Source organism: Panulirus ornatus, chromosome 1, assembly GCF_036320965.1.
Source record: "Panulirus ornatus isolate Po-2019 chromosome 1, ASM3632096v1, whole genome shotgun sequence".
NCBI classification, from domain to species: Eukaryota; Metazoa; Arthropoda; class Malacostraca; order Decapoda; family Palinuridae; genus Panulirus; species Panulirus ornatus.
In genome coordinates this window covers 88,732,046-88,759,068 of record NC_092224.1, presented here as the reverse complement: position 1 = coordinate 88,759,068, position 27,023 = coordinate 88,732,046, and the positions used below count along the sequence as shown (strand labels likewise).

The 27,023-nt window shown below is 46.1% G+C and overlaps 1 protein-coding gene across 1 annotated transcript in view; it reads right to left on the bottom strand.

The window, feature by feature from the left end:
• LOC139750755 (dnaJ homolog subfamily C member 27-like) overlaps nt 1-24,102 on the bottom strand; it is a 111,943-nt gene extending 87,841 nt beyond the window's left edge. The window contains exon 1 of the mRNA XM_071665495.1: nt 23,964-24,102. The gene's annotated coding sequence lies outside the window, so the exon portion shown is untranslated. The remainder of the gene's footprint in view (nt 1-23,963) is intronic.
• Nucleotides 24,103-27,023: the final 2,921 nt, after the last annotated feature.

Here is a 27,023-nt window from a genome sequence, read left to right as displayed (position 1 = left end):
CGTCTCCAGTATACACAATATTGTTTACGTGTCCAGTATGCACAATATTGTTTACGTGTCCAGTATACACAATATTGTTTACGTGTCCAGTATACACAATATTGTGTACATCTCCAGTATACACAATATTGTGTACATCTCCAGTATACACAATATTGTGTACATCTCCAGTATACACAATATTGTGTACATCTCCAGTATACACAGTGTATCATTCCTGAATATCACATGTATACAGCATTTTTGTCTGTACTGCAACATCTCATTGCCATGCAGATACGACCTTTTATAGAAAACTAACCAACCTTTTCTAGCCATTTCTACAGTTTCCTCTGCAGTGCTACATGCTATAGAAAACGTTAGAGTATAGCAATATAGATAAATACAGTACAGTAAGGTCGAGTATTGGCTGAGACATCTATGGGGATGTGTTGTAAGACAGTGTTATACAACTGTAACAGTGATGTACTACAATAACGCAATTGTATGCGACCATAACACAATGATGTACTACTGTAACACAATAGTGTAAGATTGTAACACAATCATGTATGACTGTTATACAATGTTACACAGTTTTACGACAGTGTTGCACGACTGTAACACAATAGTGTGCGACTGTTACACAATGACGTACGACTGTAACACAAAAGTATACGACTAACATTGGTGTAGAACCGTAACACAATAGTGTACGACCGTAACACAATAGTGTGCGACCGTAACACAATAGTGTGCGACCGTAACACAATATTTACGACTGTTATATCACTGCAACACAATGATGTACGACTGCAACACAAAGTTGTATAACTGTTGCACAGTAGAGTACGACTAACACAATGGTATACGACTGCAACACAATGATGTACGTCTGTAACACGATGGTCTTCGATTGTTACCCCGTAATGTACGACTGTAACATATTGGTATGATAATGTAGTACAGTGATATGCAGCATCGGGGGAAGTGTAGAGTGATATGAGGCGTCATAGGGAGGGGTGTGGTGAGGTGGGGGGGCGTGTGTGGTGAGGTGAGGGGGCCTCCAGTGGCGTATCTGGGAGGTGAGGAGAGGGGTGTTGGCCGTGTAGGTGGGAGAGGGTCGTAGGAAGAGGTGGTGGGAGGTAACTTCGTTCGCCAAGCATGATGGGGGGGTTGGGGGGGGGGAGATATACTCCTGCCCTCTCACCGGATGTGGTCCAGGGTTCGAACCCCATGTGCGCGATGGCCGGAGTGTAATGATGGAGGAAAACACCCAGGAATGTTGGTGCGAGTTGCTCTCTCTCCCCCTCTCCCTCTCTCTCTCTCTCTCTCTCCTCCCCTCTCTCTCCCCCCTCTCCGTCCCCCTGCTCTCTCTCTCTCTCTCTCTCTCTCTCTCTCTCTCTCTCTCTCTCTCTCTCTCTCTCTCTCTCTCTCTCTCTCTCTCTCTCTCTCTCTCTCTCAACACATCCCAGACGTATTATAGGTAGGTCTGAAAAGTCTTCAAGAATTAAACCGACTTGTAAAGTCTTCACTGAATGCTGAATGAACACGAATGACTTGGCTGAATGAAGGATGGATGATGGACATTGCATACGAGAACAGAATGAAAGGGGATAGTACAGGAATAGGTAGTGGAAGTTGAGGACGTGTGGAAAATGAAGAGAAATCAAACTAGAGGAAAAGAAAATGGATGAATGAAATTTTGGCTGAATGATTAACAATGTGGAGATAAACCGGATGGCAAGTAAAAGTTTGGTGCAACACAGAGGAATACACAAGAGTAAATCGCTGCAACAACGGGATTACCCTTACCCTTTCATTAGTTATTCGATCAACGCACTTCGCACCACATTTTGTTCTCCAACATTTAATTTCCGACATATCCACCCTCCTTTGCACTGCCTTATCTATAACCTATACCTTGCATCCGTTGTTGGGACTGCTATATCTTCAAACACACCTATTTTTGCCCTCCCAGATAACGTTACCTCTTTCCACACATTTTTCAGTGCTCCCAGAACCTTCGACCCCTCTCCCACCCTATGACTCGCTTCCGCTTCCATTGTTCCATTCGCTGCCATGTCCAATCCCAGATATCTAAAACACTTTACTTCCTTCATGTTTTCTCCATTCAAACTAGCACCCCCAACTAACTTGTCCCTCAACTTTGCTGAACCTGATAACCTTGCATCATTCACATTCACTATCAACTTCTTCCTTTCACGCACTCTTCCAAACTCAGGCACGAAACTTCTACAGTTTCTCACACGAATCTGCCATTATTCCTGTTTCATCAACAGATAACGACTCACTCGGTTTCCAGGACCCTCTCATCTCTCTTAGACTGCATACTCGCTGCTCTCTCCAAGAATCTCGCATTTTCCTACCTCACCACACCATTCATAAACAAATCAAACAACCATGAGGACATCACACACCCGTGCTGCAGACTAACCTTCACTTGGAACCATTTACTCTTTTCCTACGCGTGCACATCTCTCAAATCCTTTATGAAAACTGTTCTCCGCTTCTAACAGGTTTCCTCTCATACCGTATGAATATTCTTAATCAAGACCCTCCACAAGGCATCTGTATCAACCCTATCATGTGCTTTCTTCAGATCCATTAATACCGCATAGAAATCCATCTGTTTCTCTAAGTATTTCTCTCATACATTCTTTAAAGTAAACACCTGATCCAGAAATCCTCTATCACTTCTGAAACCTCTCTGCTGCTCCCAAATCTGATGCTCTGTTACATGCCTTCACCCTCTCAATCACTACCCTCCAATACGACTTTTTAGCTATACTCAACAAACTATAATTCTGTAGTTTGAACATTCACTTTATCCCCCTTGTTTTTATACAATGGCACTATAGATGCATTCTTCCAATACTCAAGCACCCCAGGATGATCCATATATACATTGGAAACCCGTACCAACCAGTCTACAACATAGTCATCCACTTTGTTAATAAATTTCACCTGCGAGCACTGAGAAAAAACTCTGGGAGGTAAGATAGACAATTGCTGCTCGTTTGGATGGCGGAATTTTGTTATAGATTTTTTTCTAAATGTTCAAAATTCAAAAAGATTTTTATTCTACTTTAAAATTTTCAATGTTATTGAAAAAATATATATGGAAAATGTTGAGAGAATCTCTTACACATTAGTCATGAATGAAATGAATTTGTAAACAAATCTAAAGTCTTTTCATAATTGCAATTTTATATTGTTCTTTTGCAGGATGGTACAGATGGGAAAAGAAAGCCATGAAGTTCGCCATCCCAAGAATATGGCGGGAACCCACTGACCACTCAAGCAATAGCTACTTCTGCATGGTGGACCCTTCCAAACGTCGAACTGGCAAGACTGCACCTGCTATTACGTATCCAGACCTCCCATCATCCATTGCCCCAGTGCCACACGGCTCTGAGCTCCCCGTACCCACCCCTCCAGAGAAAGAGAGTAGCTGTCGTCAGAACAGACGAGCAAGTCAGAGGAGGAGGAAGACGTTGTAGATCCAGAATACAATTTCAGAGTTGCAGCTGAGGTGAGAAACCCATACTACCCCAATCAAAAAAAGACCTCAATGACTTGATCATAGATCTTGGTCTCACAAAGTCCAGTGCCGAGCTTTTGACGTCTAGGCTCAAGCGGTGGAACTTCTTGGATGAAAGTGTGCAAATCGCAGATCGGAGGATGCGTCCCCTAGGTTTTGCCAGCTGTATCAACCATCAAGGTAGGCTCTGCTTCTGCCACAATGTAACCCAGTCTGTCCGAGGCAATCGGAATCGCTTGTAACCCGAACGAGTGGCGCCTCTTTATTGACAGCTCATCTAGGAACCTCAAAGCCGTGCTGCTCCATAACTGGAACAAGTACCCGTGTTTTCCCCCTGGCTCACTTGGTGCACCTCAAAGAATACAACACTGTCAAGACCTTGCTTAGACGTCTTGACTTATGATGAATACAGCTTGGAGGTTATCGGAGACTTTAAATGGTGGCATTACTGATGAGTCTCCAAGGTGGTTATAAAAAGGTTTCGTGCTATCTTTCCCTTCGGGACAGCAGGAACACCGTGGCGTACTATGAAGTTCGCCACTTTTAGCACATTTTGAAATGTCTCCCTTCCTCCGTTTTCTTTCATCAAGGCTATGAAACTTAAGGATCATCATTGTTCGACTCGATTTTCTTTAATTTCTTAATCCAATTTCATGTTTACTTGTTACTGACCATTTCCCCCAGATTCTCTCTTCTCCTTCACAACGACCTCAACACCTCATTTTCCCCTGGGTTAATCGTGTCGCTCACATCCCCGTCATCACTATCAGCCATGACGTATGATCGTCATACGTCTTCCTTATCGTCGAACGTCATCCACATGTCACAGCTTCAGCCAAATCATCTACTCTAGTGCTCGCTACTCAGAGTCAACCAGTCACCCAGCCTCGCTTAGACAGTTGAGCATTCTGCGGTCATCCAAGGTCACCTGGAACATCCAAGGTCAGGTAGATCATCCTAAGTCAGGTAGATCATCCAAGGTAGTATAGTTCACCCAAGGTCGTCTAGATCATCCAAGGTCGTTCGGATCATCCAAGGTCATCCTAATCATCCAAGGTCGTTCGGATCATCCAAGGTCATCTTAATCATCCAAGGTCATTTGGATCATCCAAAGTCATTCTAATCATCCAAGGTCATTTGGATCATCCAAGGTCGTCCAGATCATCCAAGGTCTTCTATCATCCAAGGTCAGCTATTTAGCTCTAATTCTCTCCCTCCGGTGTTCCCTGGATTGTCAAATTTACTCATAGGTATTCCAGGTCTTCCAACACCTCCAGCGTTTTTCAACCCCTTCATTATCTATCTGGACCTCCAGTCCGCAGGAACACGATGAGAATAACACAAGAGCAAGAGCGAGAAAGAGAGTGAGGGAAGCGCACGAGTCTCCCAGTCTGGAAGAAAGGAAGACAAGGGATAAGGTCGATGGCTTCTTCACTCCTGCCATCATAACTCATTCCACAAAGGTCCGGCGCCACACTTATTGCATTCCTTTGGGCTGGAGGTCCAGACAGGCGGTGGCGGAGGGGCTGGAGGACGCTAGAACGGATGCGCTGCTGGTGGTTCGGCTGATGACGAGGACGGAAGAAGGAGGCAGTCACAGCACCACACCCGAGTCAATAAGAAGAGTTAAATGTAGTGAAGAAAAAGACTACATTTTTTTCTTATCCTTAACAAAAGAATCAAATACTTTCTTTTGATAGAAAGTTTTCTTCCTTCATGGTAAGTTGACTATGGTAGGTGTTCTCACAGACAAGCTGATCCAGACGTATATAGTATTTACATTTTTTTTCAACACATTTCTTATCATAAAGTATACTAAGTGCTCTTCGAACCTCTAGGAACACACACACGCAAGGAAAGGTAGGAATAAGGGGAAGGATCCTTCGATGTCTAGAAAATCTACCTAATAGTGGAAGGGAACAAAGGAGGGCTGTTTGAGAAGTCTCTTCAAAATGGGTTTGTCACCAGTGGTGTGCCACAAGGGTCGGTCGTGGAACCATTACTCTTTTCGATGTATGTGCACGAACAGCCAAAAGGAATGAACTTCCACTTGCTTCATATTGCAGATGATGCCAAGACCATGAGGGAGGTAAAAAAGAATGATGAATATTGCATGACCTTACCAGGGAACCTAGACAAACTTGAAATTTTCTTTTCTGATACTTGGCTGATGAAATTCTAGCCAAGCAAATGCAGAACAGTGAGGATGAGACACAGTGATAGAATTTCTGGATACGAATATAATCCAAGAAAGTTTGTGTGCGAGAGTCTGGGATTCGACATTGTCCTTGATTGATGCCCAGAATCCTACTATTGAAGGTCTGTAAAGGAGACAAACTGTCCATTAGCAATTTCTAGAATCGCGTTCACAGCAACACGAATAAGGAAATGTTCAACACGCTGTTCACATCGTATATCAGAATAAATAGAACACGTTTCTCAGGTTGGTCACTGCACTTTCAGAAACACAAAGAACTGATAGAGAAGGTCTAGAGGAGAGGGAAAAAAAGACAGTAACAAATCTGGGGAGACGAGTTACAGTGAGCGATTAGAGGACATGACTTTGTCCAGTGTGGAAGAGAGAAGTAAAGGGAGTGATCTAAGCACAACCTTCAAGTTTTTTATACCAGTTTGATGACGTCAACAGTGAACGGTTCTTCGAAATATAAAAAGACAGAGCAACCAGCGGCTATAACATGAAATGAGGCAAAAAAAAAAAAAAAAAGAGTTGTTAGAAAAGATGTCAAAAAGTTGCTTTGAAGTTACGTGTAGTGGATGCATGGAATCAACTAGCTTAAGCGATAATAGTATGAATGCTTACAGCATGCACAGATGTAGAGGAGTGTATGATATACGAAAATGTATGATATGAGACCCCAATGAGTGTAGAACTCTCTCTCTCTCTCTCTCTCTCTCTCTCTCTCTCTCTCTCTCTCTCTCTCTCTCTCTCTCTCTCTCTCTCTGTTTGTACAGTACAAGTATGTAACTACAAATGGGTAAATAAACACAAGTTTAAGAGATCGGGTGTCATGTGCGAAGGACTCCCTCGTCCTATTGCAAATATGGGTTGCATCAAATAGGCACACACACACACACACACACACACACACACACACACACACACACATTTCTGACGCACAACCTCACCAGCGCACTTGGCAATCAGCTCAACAAATCCCACCCAGCCCCGGACATTGCTCCCCTCTCCGCCTATTTTAGTATCGGCACGCCCACCCGCCGCCCACACCCACCCACCGCCCACACCTTCATGTTTCCGAGGGCATCACTTCCCTGGCCGCAGGGCCCCGCTAGCCACAAGCCAGGGAAACAGAGGAGAGACGTCCGCGTTGTTCCCCCGAGCTTAAATGGAGACAAATGTCTGAGACTGAGTGGGTAGAGCGCGGGTGGTGTATTGAGGAGGGAGGGAGGAGGACATTAAGTACGAGGTGGTGGCTGCTGGTACTGAGATGGGGATGTCTGGTATGTGGCAGGGTCGTTTAATGTAAAGTGAGGGAGGTGTCTGGGTATAAGTTGGGTGGAGGATGGAGGGGGTGTTATATCTGGTTTAAGATTGTCACGTTATACAATAGTGTTTTTCATTTCTCATTCACTGGAAGCTATTCGCTCCATCACAAAGCGCCCGGTGCGCCCTTACAGCTAACTATGCTCTCAATCTTTTTTTCAATTCATTTCTATTTGAAAATTGAATGCATCTGTAGATCACATCCCAAATTACCAGTTATTTTTTCTTTATGATGAAGGCTCCAGTCACGAGCAAAAGTCCACATCAAGGCCGGGCAATAACTGAAGTATAGTGAGAATTATGAAAAGGAAAAAGAAGAGACAAGAGAAAATATTTACAAATTTTTGAAAAAGTGGAAAAACCTCATGGTCGGATTAGCGTACATTTTCTTTGAAAGGATTAGCGCATTCATGACTTCATAATTTACTGGACTTGTATAAGGTGTTGAGACTCATCCCTCCGCATGTGGCAGCGCAAGTCTTCAACGTTACGGTTTATGGATAGTTCAGCAATAGGTGTGGACGTCGTCTTTTGCAATACTGCATTTCTCCAGGGAATATTCCGGTGCTGGTAATACTGCTTCTCATTATATAACATTTTCTTCCTGGTGGTCGTTTTCTTTTTTTTTCACACCATTTTCTTTTTTCTCTCGTATTTCCTCGAGAACGGTGGTATGTACGACCACTGGGTCAGGTAATATCTCGCGGAGGTCATGTCTAAGGGTCGTACTGCCGTGTAGATATATTTATGTTGCTAAAGTATATATTAACCACGTTCCTGAGGATCCCCTCCCTCCTGATGTACATGTACCTCCTGAATATCCGTTCTCGTTCTTTCCTCATGCCTCCTCATACCTACACGTCCATGTATTCTCATTCCTGCTCATGTCTATCTCTTCTCGTGTCTATCCTTTTACGTCTCGCCTTTCCTCCTTTCTTCCATACCTTCTGATTCCAGAGTAACCTTGATCAACAACCTCTTCTTCTCAACCCTGGCTCTTCTTGTGCCTTTCTATCTCTTCCTCACCTTCCACTAGTGCCTTTCTTTTTCCGCACGTTTATCCATTATCATCAATTTTTTGCTAAATGCTTCCTTTACTGGTGTTTGTTCCTCCTCGGAAAGGGCGCTGATGTCTCGCTTGTCTTTCTCTTTTGCAGTTGTGACATGGTTTCGACTCGCACACTCCTCCTCCTCAAGTTCCTCACGTGGCAGCGTACGACCTCCGCAAGACTTCTTCGCAGTTCACCACATTCGTCCCATAACTCACCTAAGGTAACCTAATCATCTCCCTTCTTAATAACTATCATCCCAGCAGCTTTTTTATATGCATATTTTTTTTTTCTTATCTTCATCTCGACCTCTTAAAGTGGTTATTTCGTCACTCTTTTTGTCGCAGTCCCATCTTGGTTGTGTAATGAGGTGCGCGTCGGGCAGGCGAGGCGGCCAGCCTGCAGCAGCGCCCGGGGCTGGAGCCTGGAGGAGGCTCGTGGGGCACTAGCTCGGCTGCTTCCTTCCTGCCGTCCTTCGTAGGACCTTCTCCACGCACCCAGCTCTTCTCTTCACTCACTCCGCTCACCATGACTTCAGGTTCTACTCTTGTTTACTACCTTTTTCGTTCAATCATAAATGACGACCATGTCTGCGTGTCTTTCACTTCTGCCATGATGGTTGTTGAGCAACTTGTGTTAGGTTTCCTCTCTGGTCTCTTGTGGTATTCTCTGGTCTTTCCCCTCTCCTGTGGCTCTCTTCCTCCTCCTCCTCCTCCTTCCCCCTGCACCTGTCGTGCTCCTGGGGGTCCGGGACGGTAATCTTGAGACGATATCCTGCAGCAGTGCCCGGGGTGGGATGGGGGCGGGGCGGGAGAGACACGTGGGCCGCCCCACTTCCTGTCCTTCTTCACCTCGTATCTCAGGAGACGTGTCCCGCGGCTACCTCCCCCTGCTCTACCCAGCACCACCCACCTCCCACTCCTAGTCTCAGCAGCCATGTTTTGCGCTACTTGCTCCTTCTCCTCCCACGTTCCGTGCCTCCTCCTCCTCCATTGTTCAGTGCCATCTCGTCCTCTTCCTCCCATGGTCTGTATGACCTGTCTCTCCTCTTACCAAGCTTTATGCCACCCTTCCTTCATTCATCAATGTTCCCTTCCATCTCTCACCTGTTTCTCATGTGTTCCGTACCCTCTGTTCCTTCTGATCCCATGTTCGTGCCAAATGCATTTTCTTACCCCTACTCCACGGCCAAACTGTGTCTCGTTCCACGTCCCCTATCCTCCCCGTGCCACAGTAGGTCCATCCTTCCTTCCCCTAGTCCTGGCAGCTCTGGAGCTACGATTACTGAAAGACAAACCGGAAAAGAGGTTTTCCGGTCGCTAAAAATACTCGGCAAATCACTTCAGGAAGGGAAAGTGTTATAAGACTGGCAACTAGCTAACGTAACATAGATTTTTCGAAACGCGGGGTAAGAAACGTACTGCGAACTACCGACCCAGCGACATCAAAGTCCCAGGAAGTGTTAAAAACAACAGCGAGGCACGAAATCATTAAATCATTGGAAAAAAGGTAATGGACAAATAACCAATCATTTGCACGGATTTTTGAATTAAAGATCGTGTTTAACGACTGAATTCTTCAGCCATATATGTAATGTCTGGGACTCCGACATGCCCCATCATATATTTTTAGTCTTTCGTAGAGCCATCGGCAGATTGCCACATGGAGAACTATTAAGCAAGATAAAAGCTCACGTCATGGAAAATCAAATCTCTGCGTGTTAGCGTACTGGCGCTTGGACTAAAAAAACAACGAGCTTTGGTAGATCAGGTCAGGCATCTGTGACTGGCTTCACGTGACGTGTGGAGTACCACAAGGCTCTGTCCCGAGACCCGCCGTGATTTTCATCACACACACACACAACAGCACTTTGCACACGGGACTCACCAGGAGAATCACAAAACTGGCCGACGAAACGACGTCAGGAAATACATCCCCGTCATTAATATTCACTGTAATATTCGCCGAGATTCAGGCAAACTGCAGTGATTGGGGTGTGGACCCTGCAAGTGCTGTATCGATCCGAATCACATGCTTGTTGAAACTGACTGTATCTCCTGCTTTGTGGGTGAGTTCTATCCGTTGCTCTCATCGAAGAGACTGATGCAATGTGCTACCAAGGAGTATGTTCTTTGGTGTCCATATTTTTCATTACTTGTTCCATGTGCAATATCTTGATCCACATATAAGATGCGGTTATCAACAGCATGTGAAGCTTCTTGTTCATGAACATCTAGATATTTTTGACTCGTGATTAAAGAATATGTTAAGGCTATCGGGTAAGCGTGACAATGCTGCCTCTATTGACGCTTTAAACCCTTTTATACGGTGGGCAGTGATAATATTTTCTCTCGACTTCAAAGCAACATGTGTCAACGATAGAAAAATGTCATCCTCTGCCTCTAACATAGGAATTATGCATGTCTTTTCTTCATTAGATATGAGGGTCGCTATGAGGGTGTGCGAAAATTCATCCCGAAGCAGTACATCGCCTATGTCATAGTCCTATGGCATCTGTAGGACATGGAACTCATATACAGTAGCCACGGTACTTTCTACTTTCTCCTTGGATTATGACCATCTACTGACAACTGATACAGGAATTTCCACATTCGTTCCTTCACACAAGGTGCAGTCGTGCTTCGAAACGTCTCCTAACTGTGAGATATGATCCACTGAATCCCTTTGTCTCAGTTCAGCACAGAATCATCTTTCTCTCCTGTTTCTAGAATATGTGAAGCTTCCCGAAGAAATATAGCATACGATTTGAGGTGATATATTTCCCCTCGTCTGCAATGACATCTCTAGCAGTTACCAGAGCAATTCTTACCGAACAGTTTCGATAATTTTCGAACTGTTGTTATTTACGGGCTGTAGAGAGTACACGTTGTCTTCCATTGTCTCTTGACAGAGAAAAAAGACACTTGGTCAAGTCAATCATCTTTTTCCCACTCCCTAGAGTTCTAACCAGAGATATCATGAAATATTTGAGTTTCAAGAGTCTTTGGTGTGGATATCAGAGTGTTACAGTCAATGGTTGAAGATCAACCTCAGTGATAACATATCATGTCTTGGGTATATGATAGGATCTTATGAATGGATTCCCTGTTTGGATCGTCTTTTTTTTTGCCTTCAGTCTTTCTCATGGTAACCATTCCTAGTTTATCATGGTATGTGTTGGTCCGATGCATGACGCATTTGTCATGCATAGCTATTTCCCATCATGCAATTTTTCTTTTCAACATTGGAAGTGGCTTCATCCTTTGCGTACAGCAGTGGATCTCTTACATAACCGCCGCCACAGGATCATGCAATAAGCCAGCTTCAGGCATGCATCCTCTGGCTATGCAATGAGAAGCAAAAAATCGCATTCTGTACCATTCAGTCCGAGTGCTATGACTTGCTTGTCTCAAGTGACGTTCCACTCGTACACCTGAGTGGAAGAACAAATTTAGAAAGAAATCAAAATTCACAGGTGTCTGGATCTGTACTGACTTTAATAATGATGACCTAAGTTCAAATCATGCCTGGGAAAAGAATAGATCATAATTGCCGAAAAACATGGAATTCGCATGAAAATATGTTCATAAAAGTCTGACATGTGTCGTAAAAATTGTAATAAGTAATTTGCATCATAATTACTTTTATTACATTAAGATTACTGTTCTTGGTCTCCTCGTGAGGGAATAAATCAGTTGGTAAGGTTATATTTCTACTTAATTAGACCCGAAGTTATTGCGATAATTAGCTATGACGTGGGGCCATTTTCTTTTCCTCCCTTTTGAGAGGTAGAAGTTGAAAATGGAGAATGTCATGCGGCAGATATGGATTCACTGCACCCAAATTGTGGCGGACCAAATGTATGACAAATTCTACTCAAAAATACCTCAACCCATCTAAATTACCGACAACTACCCCTGACTAGAAAAGGAATACAGACTTGTCAATGTATTTCTTGCTCCAAAGGAGTGCAGCATTTCTCTGCTCCTGATTGGAGCGTAGCCTCTCAGCTGCAGGAGGAACCCCATAAAATGGATCCTGGGGTTAGCATATGTAGTGATAATGATACTATGTATGAGGTGCCTGTAATGTTTAGAGACTTCATTTAAAAACCACTGATGATAGAAATTTTCTCACAAGTTTTTAACAATTGTCTCGTGTGTTCATACTCCATGGCTACAATACAGCATTTTTGTGGCAGCCATGTACCCTAACCCCCTAGGCTACGATGTGCATCTTTTACAAGATGGAACTACTGACACTAACTCACTGGACAAGGTAGGAAGGATTTTTAATCGACTCCCACAAAGCTACCGTGATGTGTATGTACACACCTCAACCATGTAATGCACACACGATATCTGATGCAAACTGTTTTACTACCATACCCCGAGAATCGAACCCCATAACGTCTGTGTGGTAGGCGAGTTGAGGAGGGTGGGAAAAACAGATCTTAAGCTCACTGTTCCCGAGTGCTGGTACTCAGATCCAAGAGGGAATCGCTATGAAACGACCAAGAACCATTGCAAGTCTTCCTTACAATGATAAACAGCCATGATGGTACTCTGCTGGCGCTACTCGGCCATGTGTAATGACTCGAGGTAAGTGGCGCCTCAGTACACTCAAAAGAGGAGAAAAGTATAGGGAACTACGCCTCAAGACACAGACATTTGTCATAATAAAGTTGAACGTAGATGAGATGCGTCATTGCCACAGACTTCTGACATAGAATGAGCGAGTTAGTCCAGTCTATCTAACGTAGATAATAATGAGAGGAAATAGAATTATCTGAGCTATGTTGGTGCTACGAAGGGGAAGAAAGCAAGGACTATATGCTGGAAACAATGATGACAAATAGACAAGTATGAAGAATTTGGGTTTTCGGACTGATTTCTTATGGTACCGCTCTTAGGCACTTCGTGTTTCCATGCGAGCCAGTGCACACAGGGTATGTAGGTAGAACACAATAGAGACGTTAATTTTTTCTTTTTTTTCCAGCAAAAAATTTGAATAATATTACAATTATGGTAGAGAATGAAAAATTTGAATACTGTTACAATTATGGTAGAGAATGTTGTATTGCTTTAAGAGTATCGTCCCTCATTCTGGTTGAAAGATTATTTGTACCATACGGCTAAGAAGATATATAGTGTCCAACGCCACTTTAAAGCATCCACTGATGGCATTAACGAATTCATTTTTTTTTTTTGCATTATTGCCTTTTCAATGATCGCCCTTCAGTACTCTGAAGTAATCCTGTCTCGCCCGTGAATGCAATTTATTTTTGTCTATACTAAAACAAATGTAATGATATAAATGTTTTCTTAATTACTAATTTCAACAATAGAAAATGTTAAATTATATCATATAGAAGACTGACTTTTACGTTTACACATAAACCATAGTCAAATAAGATACACATATGATTTGTTATATCTACTTTCACTTTTATTACCATTTTTTCAAATTTAATTTCATCTGCGATGAAAATTTGATACTATCTATTCAAAATATACTTTTACATAAGAACTTCTATAATTTCTAAATTTTTGAGAAATACAATATATGATCTTTATTATTAGATTTTAACGCATAGCTATTCAAAATCAAATTTTCAAGAGTTAGAACTCTAATAAGGAAATCAAACTAATAGTTCTGGGGGCATTGATCGGGAACGGGAGTATATCATATATAATCAGAACCTCACCAAAATAATGTGAATTATAACTTAGTATTGCAAACTATAGCATAGATTCTCTGGAGTGTACAGAGCTGAATTACATTAAATATCGAACAGGTGACAGTACAAAATTAGACATGAGAGCGCTTGTTGAGTGTTTAATAGAACGACTGAATAATTTGCTTTTATGTTTTAAAAGACAAAAAGAAAACTCATATGTAATATTTTTGTACTTCGAAAGTTTGAACGTAGAAAGAGAATGGTTTAATGACCTGTACCTAATTTATAAGTATCCATTCCAACGCGATACAGATGCACACATACTAGGTGCAAAATAAAGAAAATGAAATATCATGCATGTAAAGAAACATACGTATTGACTAGGTGTGTTGGATAATATTACCGTCTTGCAACAGATAACCAACGGATAACCTCGTCATAACCATAAGGTCTTCCGTTAACTGGCTTCCTCATATACTGTCCTCCAGCAGATAACCTCGTCAAAGACCATCAGGTCTTCTATCATCTGGCTTTCCCATGTGTGTTCTTCCAGCAGATAATCTCGCCATAGATCATCAGACCTGTTATTCGTCCTTCCCACGCATGTACGATTTTCCAGCAGATGACCTCGTCATAGACCATCAGGTCTTCTGTAACCTGGCTTTCCAATGTACGCCCATCACCCATCGTACATGGCTTTCCAATGTACGCCCATCACCCATCGTACATGGCTTTCCAATGTACGCCCATCACCCATCGTACATGGCTTTCCAATGTACGCCCATCACCCATCGTACATGGCTTTCCAATGTACGCCCATCACCCATCGTACATGGCTTTCCAATGAACGCCCATCACCCATCGTACATGAATCGCATCATCGCTCCTGAACTAGTACTTTATTAATCATCATGTAACATTCCGTTACCCATCAGTAAAGTGCCTGATCACTTACTGCATGCATGACGACTCATCACTCGTCCAATCGTGCCTCATTTCTCATCGTACAGCACCTCATTGCTCCTCACACCGTCTGATCACTCATCATTTAACGCATTATCTCTCATCGGATAACCTCTCCCCTGATTGCACATCATCATTCATCAGATAACACCTCATTAAGGATCATAGGGCGCCTCATCACTCATCATATGGTGCCTCATTACACAACATGCAGCATTCTTATCACTCGTCAGTGACCTGAGACTTGAGGGGGTAGCGAGTGTGTGACCTGAGATTTGAGGGATGGCGAGTATGAGACCTGAGACTTGATGGGCAGTAGTATATTCGTGACCCGAGACTTGATGGGCAGTATATTCGTGACCTGAGACTTGATGAGCAGTATATTCTTGACCTGAAACCTGTTGGATAGCATGTGTATGACCCGAGACTTCAGGAATAACGAGTGTGTGACCTAATAGTTATGGGAATAGCGAGTTTGTGACCTAAGACTTGAGTGGTATTGAGCATGTGTGACCTGACACTTGAGGGGTAGTAAGCATGTGTGACCTGACACTTGAGGGGTAGCGAGCATGTGTGACCTGACACTTGAGGGGTAATGAGCATGTGTGACCTGACACTTGAGGGGTAGTATGTTGTGTGACCCCGAGACTTGAGGGGCAGTGGGTGTCTGACCTAAAACTAAAAGGGTAGCGAGTTCGTGCTAACTGAGGCTGAAGGAGTAGCGAGGATAACGAGGGTACGTATGGTTGGTGCACTCGAGAGGGTTGTTTACTGTTGTTAGATTCATGTCTGTGCCTGGAACGGGCCGTTGACTCCTGACAACCCGTTTTCTATTTCTTCATTCCAGATGTCCTCCTGGTCACTCGTCTTGGGCGAAGTGGCAGCAGGAGCAGCATCGGTGGTGGTGGCGCTAGTGATGGTGATGGTGGTGGCGCTGGTGGTGATGGTGGTGGCGCTGGTGGTGATGGTGGTGGTGGCGCTGGTGGTGATGGTGGTGGCGCTGGTGGTGATGGTGGTGGTGGCGCTGGTGGTGATGGTGGTGGTGGCGCTGGTGGTGATGGTGGTGGTGGCGCTGCTGGTGATGGTGGTGGTGGCGCTGCTGGTGATGGTGGTGGTGGCGCTGCTGGTGATGGTGGTGGTGGCGCTGGTGGTGGTGATGGTGGTGGTGGCGCTGCTGGTGATGGTGGTGGTGGCGCTGGTGGTGATGGTGGTGGTGGCGCTGGTGGTGATGGTGGTGGTGGCGCTGGTGGTGATGGTGGTGGTGGCGCTGCTGGTGATGGTGGTGGTGGCGCTGGTGATGGTGGTGGTGGCGCTGGTGGTGATGGTGGTGGTGGCGCTGGTGATGGTGGTGGTGGCGCTGGTGGTGATGGTGGTGGTGGCGCTGCTGGTGATGGTGGTGGTGGCGCTGGTGGTGATGGTGGTGGTGGCGCTGGTGGTGATGGTGGTGGCGCTGGTGGTGATGGTGGTGGCGCTGGTGGTGATGGTGGTGGCGCTGGTGGTGATGGTGGTGGTGGCGCTGGTGGTGATGGTGGTGGCGCTGGTGGTGATGGTGGTGGTGGCGCTGCTGGTGATGGTGGTGGTGGCGCTGGTGGTGGTGATGGTGGTGGTGGCGCTGGTGGTGATGGTGGTGGTGGCGCTGGTGGTGATGGTGGTGGTGGCGCTGCTGGTGATGGTGGTGGTGGCGCTGCTGGTGATGGTGGTGGTGGCGCTGGTGGTGATGGTGGTGGTGGCGCTGGTGGTGATGGTGGTGGTGGCGCTGCTGGTGATGGTGGTGGTGGCGCTGCTGGTGATGGTGGTGGTGGCGCTGGTGGTGATGGTGGTGGCGCTGGTGGTGATGGTGGTGGCGCTGGTGGTGATGGTGGTGGCGCTGGTGGTGATGGTGGTGGCGCTGGTGGTGATGGTGGTGGTGGCGCTGCTGGTGATGGTGGTGGTGGCGCTGGTGGTGATGGTGGTGGTGGCGCTGGTGGTGATGGTGGTGGTGGCGCTGGTGGTGATGGTGGTGGTGGCGCTGGTGGTGGTGATGGTGGTGGTGGCGCTGGTGGTGATGGTGGTGGTGGCGCTGGTGGTGATGGTGGTGGTGGCGCTGCTGGTGATGGTGGTGGTGGCGCTGCTGGTGATGGTGGTGGTGGCGCTGGTGGTGGTGATGGTGGTGGTGGCGCTGCTGGTGATGGTGGTGGTGGCGCTGGTGATGGTGGTGGTGGCGCTGGTGGTGATGGTGGTGGTGGCGCTGCTGGTGATGGTGGTGGTGGCGCTGGTGGTGATGGTGGTGGTGGCGCTGGTGGTGATGGTGGTGGCGCTGGTGGTGATGGTGGTGGCGCTGGTGGTGATGGTGGTGGCGCTGGTGGTGATGGTGGTGGTGGCGCTGGTGGTGATGGTGGTGGCGCTGCTGGTGATGGTGGTGGTGGCGCTGGTGGTGATGGTGGTGGTGGCGCTGGTGGTGATGGTGGTGGTGGCGCTGCTGGTGATGGTGGTGGTGGCGCTGCTGGTGATGGTGGTGGTGGCGCTGGTGGTGGTGATGGTGGTGGTGGCGCTGCTGGTGATGGTGGTGGTGGCGCTGGTGGTGATGGTGGTGGTGGCGCTGGTGGTGATGGTGGTGGTGGCGCTGGTGGTGATGGTGGTGGTGGCGCTGGTGGTGATGGTGGTGGTGGCGCTGGTGGTGATGGTGGTGGTGGCGCTGGTGGTGATGGTGGTGGTGGCGCTGGTGATGGTGGTGGTGGCGCTGGTGATGGTGGTGGTGGCGCTGGTGATGGTGGTTGGTGGTGGCGCTGCTGGTGATGGTGGTGGTGGCGCTGCTGGTGATGGTGGTGGTGGCGCTGCTGGTGATGGTGGTGGTGGCGGCGCTGGTGATGGTGGTGGTGGCGCTGGTGGTGATGGTGGTGGTGGCGCTGGTGGTGATGGTGGTGGTGATGGTTGGTGGTGGCGCTGGTGATGGTGGTGGTGGCGCTGGTGGTGATGGTGGTGGTGGCGCTGGTGGTGATGGTGGTGGTGGCGCTGGTGATGGTGGTGGCGCTGCTGGTGATGGTGGTGGTGGCGCTGGTGGTGATGGTGGTGATAGCGCTGGTGATGGTGGTCCGCCTGTTTCACTCTTCCCGCCGACACAGTTGTCATTAGCTTCTCAGATCTGCAACTTCCGGCGTCTTGTGGACCGCAGGGTTCAGCTCGGACCACGCCGCTTCCTCCTGTACAACACCGCTCCCTCTCCCTCCCTCTGTCTCCCTCTCTCTCTCTCTCTCTCTCTCTCTCTCTCTCTCTCTCTCTCTCTCTCTCTCTCTCTCTCTCTCTCTCTCTCTCTCTCTCTCTCTCTCTCTCTCTCTCCTTGTATCATGAGCAGTGCAGCGAAGAGCAACTAAATTAGGTAATAATCATACGGGGACAAATTGCGAGACTTTCCTCACTCGAAGCAAGAGACGACTCCCGACGCAGTTGGGTAGAGTGTTCAAGATACCCAAAGAATATCAACAATACCGACAATGAAAATGTCTTTGCCGTATCGCCAGCACTACCAACGAGAGCAAATGGACTAAAGCTCACCGAGTCACTGCATGAAATATTTCTTCACCAGCGACATGGCTGACGCGTGGAATAAGCGCCCAAGACACGTTGTTCAGCGCAAGTCTTAATATCTTCAAGACTAGACTTGATCATCACCTGTCACTCTACTGTATTGAATAATTCTCTTAATCATCATAACGTAGTGGTGTATCATGCTACCTCTTCAGCCACTGATCTCGCCTCAGTCATGATGCGATAACTTAACAAGACTGACTACCCTGTGTCGCCTGTTGTCAAGAAACAAGAGTAAATCATCATAGGATCATTCCACTTAAAGGAAGGGATGCACGTCGTTCGTGATGGGATGCGAGACACATTCGCATTCATTCTCCCCCGTGACGACTTTCCTATAAAACTTTCCTTCAGCCATTTTCATCGTGCAAGGTGTGTTGCCGGAGGGAGTGGAGGGTTGGGTTGGAAGAGAGCCTTTGCTTCGTAATCCTTTTCTTCTGCTGCTTTTAAGGGGATTGAATCCTTTTCAAAAGTGTTAAGGCCAAACCACTTTGCTTGGATCTTAGTCATGTTTGGTGTGTGTTTATTTGTGTAACTTTCATTACTCTCTCTCTCTCTCTCTCTCTCTCTCTCTCTCTCTCTCTCTCTCTCTCTCTGTTACCTTCACTTTTCTCTCTCGTTACCCTCATACTTATCCCTCATTCCTGTGGTTTAGCAACTTGTCTCTGTCTTTAGTGCTGGGTGGGGAAGGGCCTTTTGCTCTTTTTTTTTTTATATTAGTAGAAACGGTACAGACAGCTGAGGCCCTAATTAAGGCCATCCCATTAACGCTACACACACACACACACACACATATATATATATATATATGCCCTAGCCTGAGCCAGGTACTCGTTTTATGGACCTACCCCTAGGGGTGGATGAACAGCTGAGTTGACTGAGGACCGACTTCCGCAACCGAGATTCGAACCTATGCGTTCGACCCTGGGCGGCCCGTGAATGCGTCATGGTCAGGAACGCTAATAAACGCTACACTAAGGAAGCCCATCTATAGTGGTGGGTGAGGAGGAGTCTTCTGCTTTACTATCCTGTCTCCATCTATAGTGGTGGGTGGGGAAGAGCCTTCTGCTTTACTATCCTGTCTCCATCTATAGTGGTGGGTGGGGAAGAGCCTTCTGCTTTACTATCCTGTCTCCATCTATAGTGGTGGCGTGTAGTGGAGTTCTCGATTCTACTGTCCCGTCTGCATCTACACAGAAAAGAAATATAGGATACCATTGCTGTCCTCCGGCAGATAACGTCGTCATAGACCGTCAAATCTTCTACTGTCTAAGTTTCCCATGTTTATCTATGATTACTGTCGTGTTATATTTTCGGTCCCTTACACTACTCTTGCTTTCACGTGTCGTCTTTATCACTATATATATCACCTGGTTATCACTGCTGCATCCATTCTGTATCTCTTTCCTTCCATACCTCCAACACCTGGTAAGACAAAGGATGAGGAGTAAAGAATCCCATGATTTTGGAGTACATGTCCTTTTCTCCTCCAATCTGTGGCTCACCAGCGTAGCATGCGGTCCCCACCACACACACACACACACACACACACACACACACACACATATATATATATATATCAACCCTGCCATCATTCTGTGCGCTCCTCCATTCCATATTGACCCCCCCTTCTTATTGAACTCCACAGGAAACTCTCCCATTACCCATTTATCCCTCCCACTTCCAGTTCCCAAGATGCGACCCGACAGTTTACTATCCTTTCAGAAGTAACCAGTACGCATCCCGACTCCCAGCGCTACCCACATATCATCCAGTACACCTTGTCATTTACACTACCATCTCCCAGTAGCCTCCCAAGTCCACATTACCTAAATCGCCATTCCCAAGAGCCTCTCCATTCTCCAGGGATCATCCACACACCCTCAATATTGCCCCTTTACACCTACCACCATCCACCCAGTACTCACCTCCGCCAGAACACCTATCCCTCCCAGTACACATACACCTCGAAACATACTACTTTTGCTATGAGCACCAACTCTGTACACACACACACACCCCTCACTTCCCTCTCTTCCACCCCTTCTCCTCCTCCTCCTTCCTCCTCCACAGTACTTCCCCCAGTCAGCGGTACTGGATAGTGAACTTCTCGGTCAGTGGGTAACCTCTGACCGCCGGGGCGGCACTTCCGTAACCGCAAACTAGCGCTACTGTCCCGGCATACTGCATGACACCAGCGCTGCATGACTAGCGCCAGCCCCGACATACCGCATGACACAAGTGAAGCCCCGGTATATCGTATGACATTAGCACTGCCCTGGCATACAGCATGACACCAGCAGAACCTCAAAATACCTCATTACCAGTAAACCTATGCTGTATCTTGCTTATCTATAGTCTAACATCACTGAATTCTAATTTGTTTTCCTTGTTTTCTTCATCTTGCAGTCTGGAGACCGCTGTACCCCGCCAACTAATGCCCTCTGTAGCCAAGTGTTCGTTTACCTCACACTGCTGTAAACTCCCAGAGCAAGAGCAGGTCTAAAGGCTTGTGATATACAGGGATAAGAACACAATTGCGAGAGAGATCTATACCATCTCAGATCCCGGACTCGAACCCATGAATGAACGTAACGTGGTTTAAGAATTCAGACTCTAATCCAGTTAAGGGATTCTGTTTCTCAACACTCTTGTGTCCATCTGATCCCTTCAGCATTCACCTCCCCCTGAAATTACCTAAAAGTTTGTTACACTCGTACAGGCAAAGGTGCGCTCCTATATTCAAGGCGAGTGTGCGACCACTCTCTCTTGTACTTGGTGAATGATCATGTCTCGAGAAGCATCTCGAGATCTGACTGTCCTTCTGTCGTCCATGTAAATGATATTGTTGTTGATCTATCCTGTCTCTCTCTCTCTCTCTCTCTCTCTCTCTCTCTCTCTCTCTCTCTCTCTCTCTCTCTCTCTCTCTCCTCCAAGCTTTTTTTTTTTTCTTTAGAGGCTCCAGTCACGGACAAAAGTCCACATCTAGGCCAGGCTTTCATTGAAATATGAGAGAATTATGAAGCGGAAAAAAGAAAGCGGAAAAAAGAAGAGACAAAGGAAAGTATTTACTCACAATGGAGGAAATGAAAAACCTGTCTTTCAGAATATACCAGGTCATAGTTATTGGGAAAGACACGAGTCGGTAGAGATTTCCACATCTTCGAGGTGTAGGGAAAGAAACAGGTATCAAAACGGCCCACCCTTGAGTTGGCAACGGCCACACAACAATCATGTAATAGAGTATCTTGTCGAGTATTGCGTGATCTAGCTACAGGAGGGTAGACACTAGCAGCCAGCTTTCGGAAGCACAAACCAAAGTAATACCCATAGAAGAGGGAAAATTGAACCAACACTGGGTAGTAGGGCAAGCGCCTCAAGTTTTGAACTTATCCTGGAGTAGCTAGTTTCGTAATGTGGGGCTTCCAAGATAGAGTGGATGTTACAGTAATACCAAGTATGTTAACCAGATTTTGTCCACTCCAGTGAGATGTTCTGTCCGAGTCTAATGAAGTTGTGTCGAGACGGGATGCAGATCGAGTGAGAAGGAGCAGATTTAAAGGATGTGGGAGAATGCAGAGTCGAGTCGTCAGTGTACGAGGTCTTCGGTTATTTGTCGGTGAGAGAAGGGAGAGAAAAAAGTGTAAGAAAGGAGAAAAAGTGTGAGAGACAGGAGAAAAAGTGTGAGAGACAGGAGAGAACCTTGAAGGACACCGCTTTTAATGGATCAAAGGGTAGTGGCTGATCCATTGGAAACTATGGGAATAGATCAGCCGGAGAGGAAGCTAGATATAGAAGAGCAAAGCATGAAGGAAAGCTAGAACGACAGAAGTTGTTAAGAGATACCCTTAAAGACCAGAAAGATGTATCAGTGGATGAAGAGGAGAAGTTATCGCAGTTCCTCTAGATAGAGGAACGCTTCGCCTCACGGTTAACGTATTTGCAATGAATGCGGGCACTGATAAATGCTGAATGGGAGTCAGAGAAAGGAGAGTTGTTCTAAGACTGATATGCCTGATCCCTTGCCTGAATGGCCTCAGAACAGGAACGGTCGAACCGTGGGTTGGCAGAAGAGATCGTCTTGGTGGAAATTAATAAGGTAACTTTGCTATGCGTTTGGCAAAGACAGAATCATCACCATATAAACAGTACTTGAGGAAAGTCAGATAAAAGTTTTCGTAATTTATTCGTCAGCTTTTGTTAAGGTGCCAGTATTTGAGTTTAGAAGGGGCTGCTAAAGGGGGCAGTGCCGTTAAGATAGATACATTTATGAAATATGGTCAGATGAACCAATTGAGGGCAAGTTTGTGTAGTTACAACGCGAAGGATCAGAGATGAAAAACAGATCCAGAATTATCAAGAGAGTGTGTGGTCACAGCGGCCTGGAAAATGGGTGGAGTGGGTTTGCTCTAGATCATCGAGAATGGAGAACGTGATGAACGTGATGGCTTCAGTCCCCCTCACCACCATACATATGGGAGGATTTCAACCACACCTGACGGCGAACGCTGAAATCCCCGAAGTGGAGGAACTCGGCTTGCGAGCGAGGATGTCATAGTCTCATGGCAGGAGTTTAGATGGTTGAAGAAATATACAAAATATGTAGAGTTAGGAGAGCAATAGGCGGAAAAAAAAAAGAAGAGTGAGGCAGCTGGGAAACAGACCTTGAGCTACATAACATCAGAGTTAAGGAACGTATGGTCCTTGAGGTGCACAGCAGATGTGTCTATGTTACATTAAACACAGACAGCACCTATGAACCGGAATCGTGGATGGAGATTATAACTAGATATGAAAAAGGGGCGAGTGAGAACATCATTAGACAACCGTGTCTAAGAAAGAAGCAAGATCTTAGGAGAGGGACTTGAAAGATGGTGATCAACAGAGGAGAGGTTACCAGAGACCACAAACGTTGGTATAATGAAGAGAAAGAAGGTGATCAAGAGAGGAGAGGTTACCAGAGACCACAAATGTTGGTATAATGGAGAGAGAGATGGTGATCAAGAGAGGAGAGGTTACCAGAGACCACAAATGTTGGTATAATGAAGAGAAAAAGAGGCAGGTCCACTAGAGTGGGAGAGGTCGTGGGAGGGGCCGGTATCACTACCGTCTGGACCCTCCCTCTCATTGGCAACAGAGTCAGGCGGGAACCCGGAGATTCTTAGCACCTGTCCCCCTTCCTCTCCCACTTCCCCTATGTGTCCCCCCTTGCCTTCTCCAACTCACCTCCAGTGTCCCCCTGACCTCCTTGCCTGACCCCGTGGCCTCGTTGACCCTGTATCCTGGCCCCAGCTTCCGGCCTGCCCAGTACGGTACCCTCGCTCTCAAACTACCCGATTCCGGCCGTAATTGGAGCACATTAGTCCAGGTTAAATGGCCGGATGTGTCGACGACTTCGGGAACCAGGGTTTTAAAACTGCCCACAACCAAACCTCATCTGCTTCCTGTCTCTCACAAAGTCTCAGGGTGAAGAATCTGGTCAAAAAAAGAGCCATCTCTCTCTCTCTCTCTCTCTCTCTCTCTCTCTCTCTCTCTCTCTCTCTCTCTCTCTCTCTCTCTCGTAGATCTACGGCGTATGCGAATGGTAGCGTGATTTCAGATCCATGGAAAGAAGCAATATTCATGATGGTCGGTCCTCACCTGACTATACCGTCGACCAGCCACGCCAGCTGCCCCAGCCAGCACCGTCTCGCGCGAGCCTGGAGTGCTGGGGGACCGGCTCGCATCTTGGCGAGTCCCTCAGACACGGCCAGTACCGCTGGGGACCGGCCACTCACAGCTGGAAAGAAGAGATAATACAATTATTTCTTTGCTATTTGGGGTCAGTATAAGCAACCAATATGTTAATACAAATCTATAAAATCTGCATTCTGTACCATGTTGTAGATGTTTGACGTACAGACACAGACTGATGGATATACATGTGTTGAAAGGGTCAGTTGGCTGGCATGTCTCATCTCTTTCTTGTGGAAGAGCGTGTGGACCCTTGTTGTGGCTTCAGGTAAAAGGGGAAATCATATGGGCGAGGAGAGGGGTTTATCATAATGAGTGTGCTGGGAAAATAAGGCTTGTGTAAAGAGATCGCCAGGGAGATAAAATGAAGAATGGTAGAAAGTGAGAGACAAGGAGATGGGACAAGGAATGGAAGGTATTTAGGGAAGTAGTGTGCGCGTGTGTTAGTGTGAACTGTGTAAGATGCAGATAGTGGGAGGTGGGAATATGAGAAAGGGTAGTGGATGGTGGGATGAGGAAGTAAACTCGTTACTGAAACAAGCCAGAGGTAAGAATGGGCGGTAACTGCAGGAGAGGAGTACTACTGATTTTATGAAGTAAATTGAGGGAGGTTCTAGTTTGCTAGACTTCAGTCTAAAGCAGTTCCGTCCCCTCCCCACAATATTGTGCCGTTGTTTTCCCTCATTCTTCTGATACAACTTATTTAAAATTTTGATTCCTGATACCTTGCTGCTTGTGTGCTCCCTGGTATTAGCAAGCCACCAAATCACAATTATGACGTGGCTGTTGGTAACTAAGAGAGTGATGGGCCTTTGCGATGTTTGTTTCGTTCCTTACATGGCTAAATTTTGGAACTCCTTTTACTTTCTCTTGTTATGTCCTAACGACCACGACCTGATCCTACACAAGGAAAAAAAGTGGAACCCATATCAAAAACTCTCAAATAATCATTTTCATCCCTTTTCTCCGTTTCACTAGTTTTACTACAATCTTCCCTTTCATCGTTCAACGTTACGAAACTTTTATTCTGACATAGCGTCCCTATAATTTCCGAGCCAGAAAAGAAATAAAAGTTTTCGTGGTTATCTTTTTTTTTTTTCCTACGGCATTACGAAGTACACTTACGTATATACGGGAAGGTGTGGCTGGTGTTGCTTCCGGCTTGGATAGAGGTCTGTACAGCAGGTCAGGGGGAGTCCTCCAAGTGGAGGGTTGTGCAGGAGTAATGGTACGTGAGAACACCAGAGGCCACTACCGGGAGGGAGAAAGAGAGAGAGAGAGGCACTGCGTCATCTTGCCTTGTCTCTTTTATTGCCACCGTCTGTCCTGGCGTTACCTCTCTCTCTCTCTCTCTCTCTCTCTCTCTCTCTCTCTCTCTCTCTCTCTCTCTCTCTCTCTCTCTCTATCTCTCTCTCTCTCTCTCTCTCACACACACATATATACAAAGCAATTGATACTATACATTTCTAGTCTTCCAGAAAGCATTCGACAAAGTCTCCCAAGTTAATTTGATGCATGAAGGCCAGCATAGAGGCCTGGCTACGTGATAGGAGGCGGGAGAGTCGTAATGAATAGGGGAATCATCACCGTGATCACCCGTTACTAGTGGAGCCCCCCAGGGATCCATACTTGGACCAGCAACATGGATTTCGCAGTGCTCAGTCTACTGGTATTCTCTCCTGTGTTATTCACCTCTGGTCTTCCAACCTCACGAGTCTTCGTGAAAATTTCATCGTAGTTCTCAACATTTCCCAAGCATCTAACAGGGTGTGGCATAAGACTTTGCCATCTAAACTGTACCTTTGGTTTCTCTGCTTCTCTCTCTTCCCTAAGGTATAGTTTCCTCTCAAGACGTTCACCTGAAGTGGTCGTCGATGGAGCGATTTTTCCCCTCCTATTACATCAGCAGAGGTGTTCCTCAGGGATCTGTTCTGTTACCTACTCTCCATCTCCTCCCAGTCATTGGTCTCTCTTCTACTTTCATCCCAATTTCTTTTAATGCCGATGATTTCATTACACACACTTCAGTTCATTCATGTTCCCAACGTACTTCTAATGCTAGCTTTCTTTCTTGTACTGAACTCAGCTGGGACCTATGCAGCTCTCTCTCTCTCTCTCTCTCTCTCTCTCTCTCTCTCTCTCTCTCTCTCTCTCTCTCTATATATATATATATATATATATATATATATATATATATATATATATATATATATATATATATATTTCTTTTGTTTTTTTTGGTACTATTCGCTATTTCCCGCGTTAGCGAGGTAGCGTTAAGAACAGAGGACTGAGCCTTTGAGGGAAATCCTCGCTTGGCTCCCTCCTCTGTTCCTTCTTTTGGAAAATTAAAAACGAATGGGGAGGATTTCCAGCCACCCGCTCCCTTCCCTTTTAGTCGCCTTCTACGACACGCAGGGAATCCGTGGGAAGTATTCTTTCTCCCCTTTCCCCAGGGATATATATATATATATATATATATATATATATATATATATATATATATATATATATATATATATATATATATATATATATATGATTGCATATGTGGAAACGAGTGTGTGTTTGTGTCTCTGTACTTGTGGATGTATATACACTTGTTCATGTTTATGTATTCTGTACAGACCACCAGGGTTCAGCTTGGCCCCCTCAACCTAACCCACTATCCCCCCCCCCCCCACCACCACCACCACCACTCGGCAGGTAGGAGCTCCGCCCCCCTCTCCCCCCGTCATCCCCGTTCCTCTAGGTAAAGGTCACATAACAGGCTCCGTGAGAGGTCTCCATAGTGGTGTGGCTTCCTGTTTGACCTCCATGCTCACCACACACACACACACACACACGTACACCTATGCCTCCCCGCCTGGTGTTCCTCTCTGTCCACCACTCAGTAAGAGCCACTATTGAAGGTAAGGAAATGGGTCTGCAAGATCGCTCATGGTCTTCCTCACACCACGTATCAAG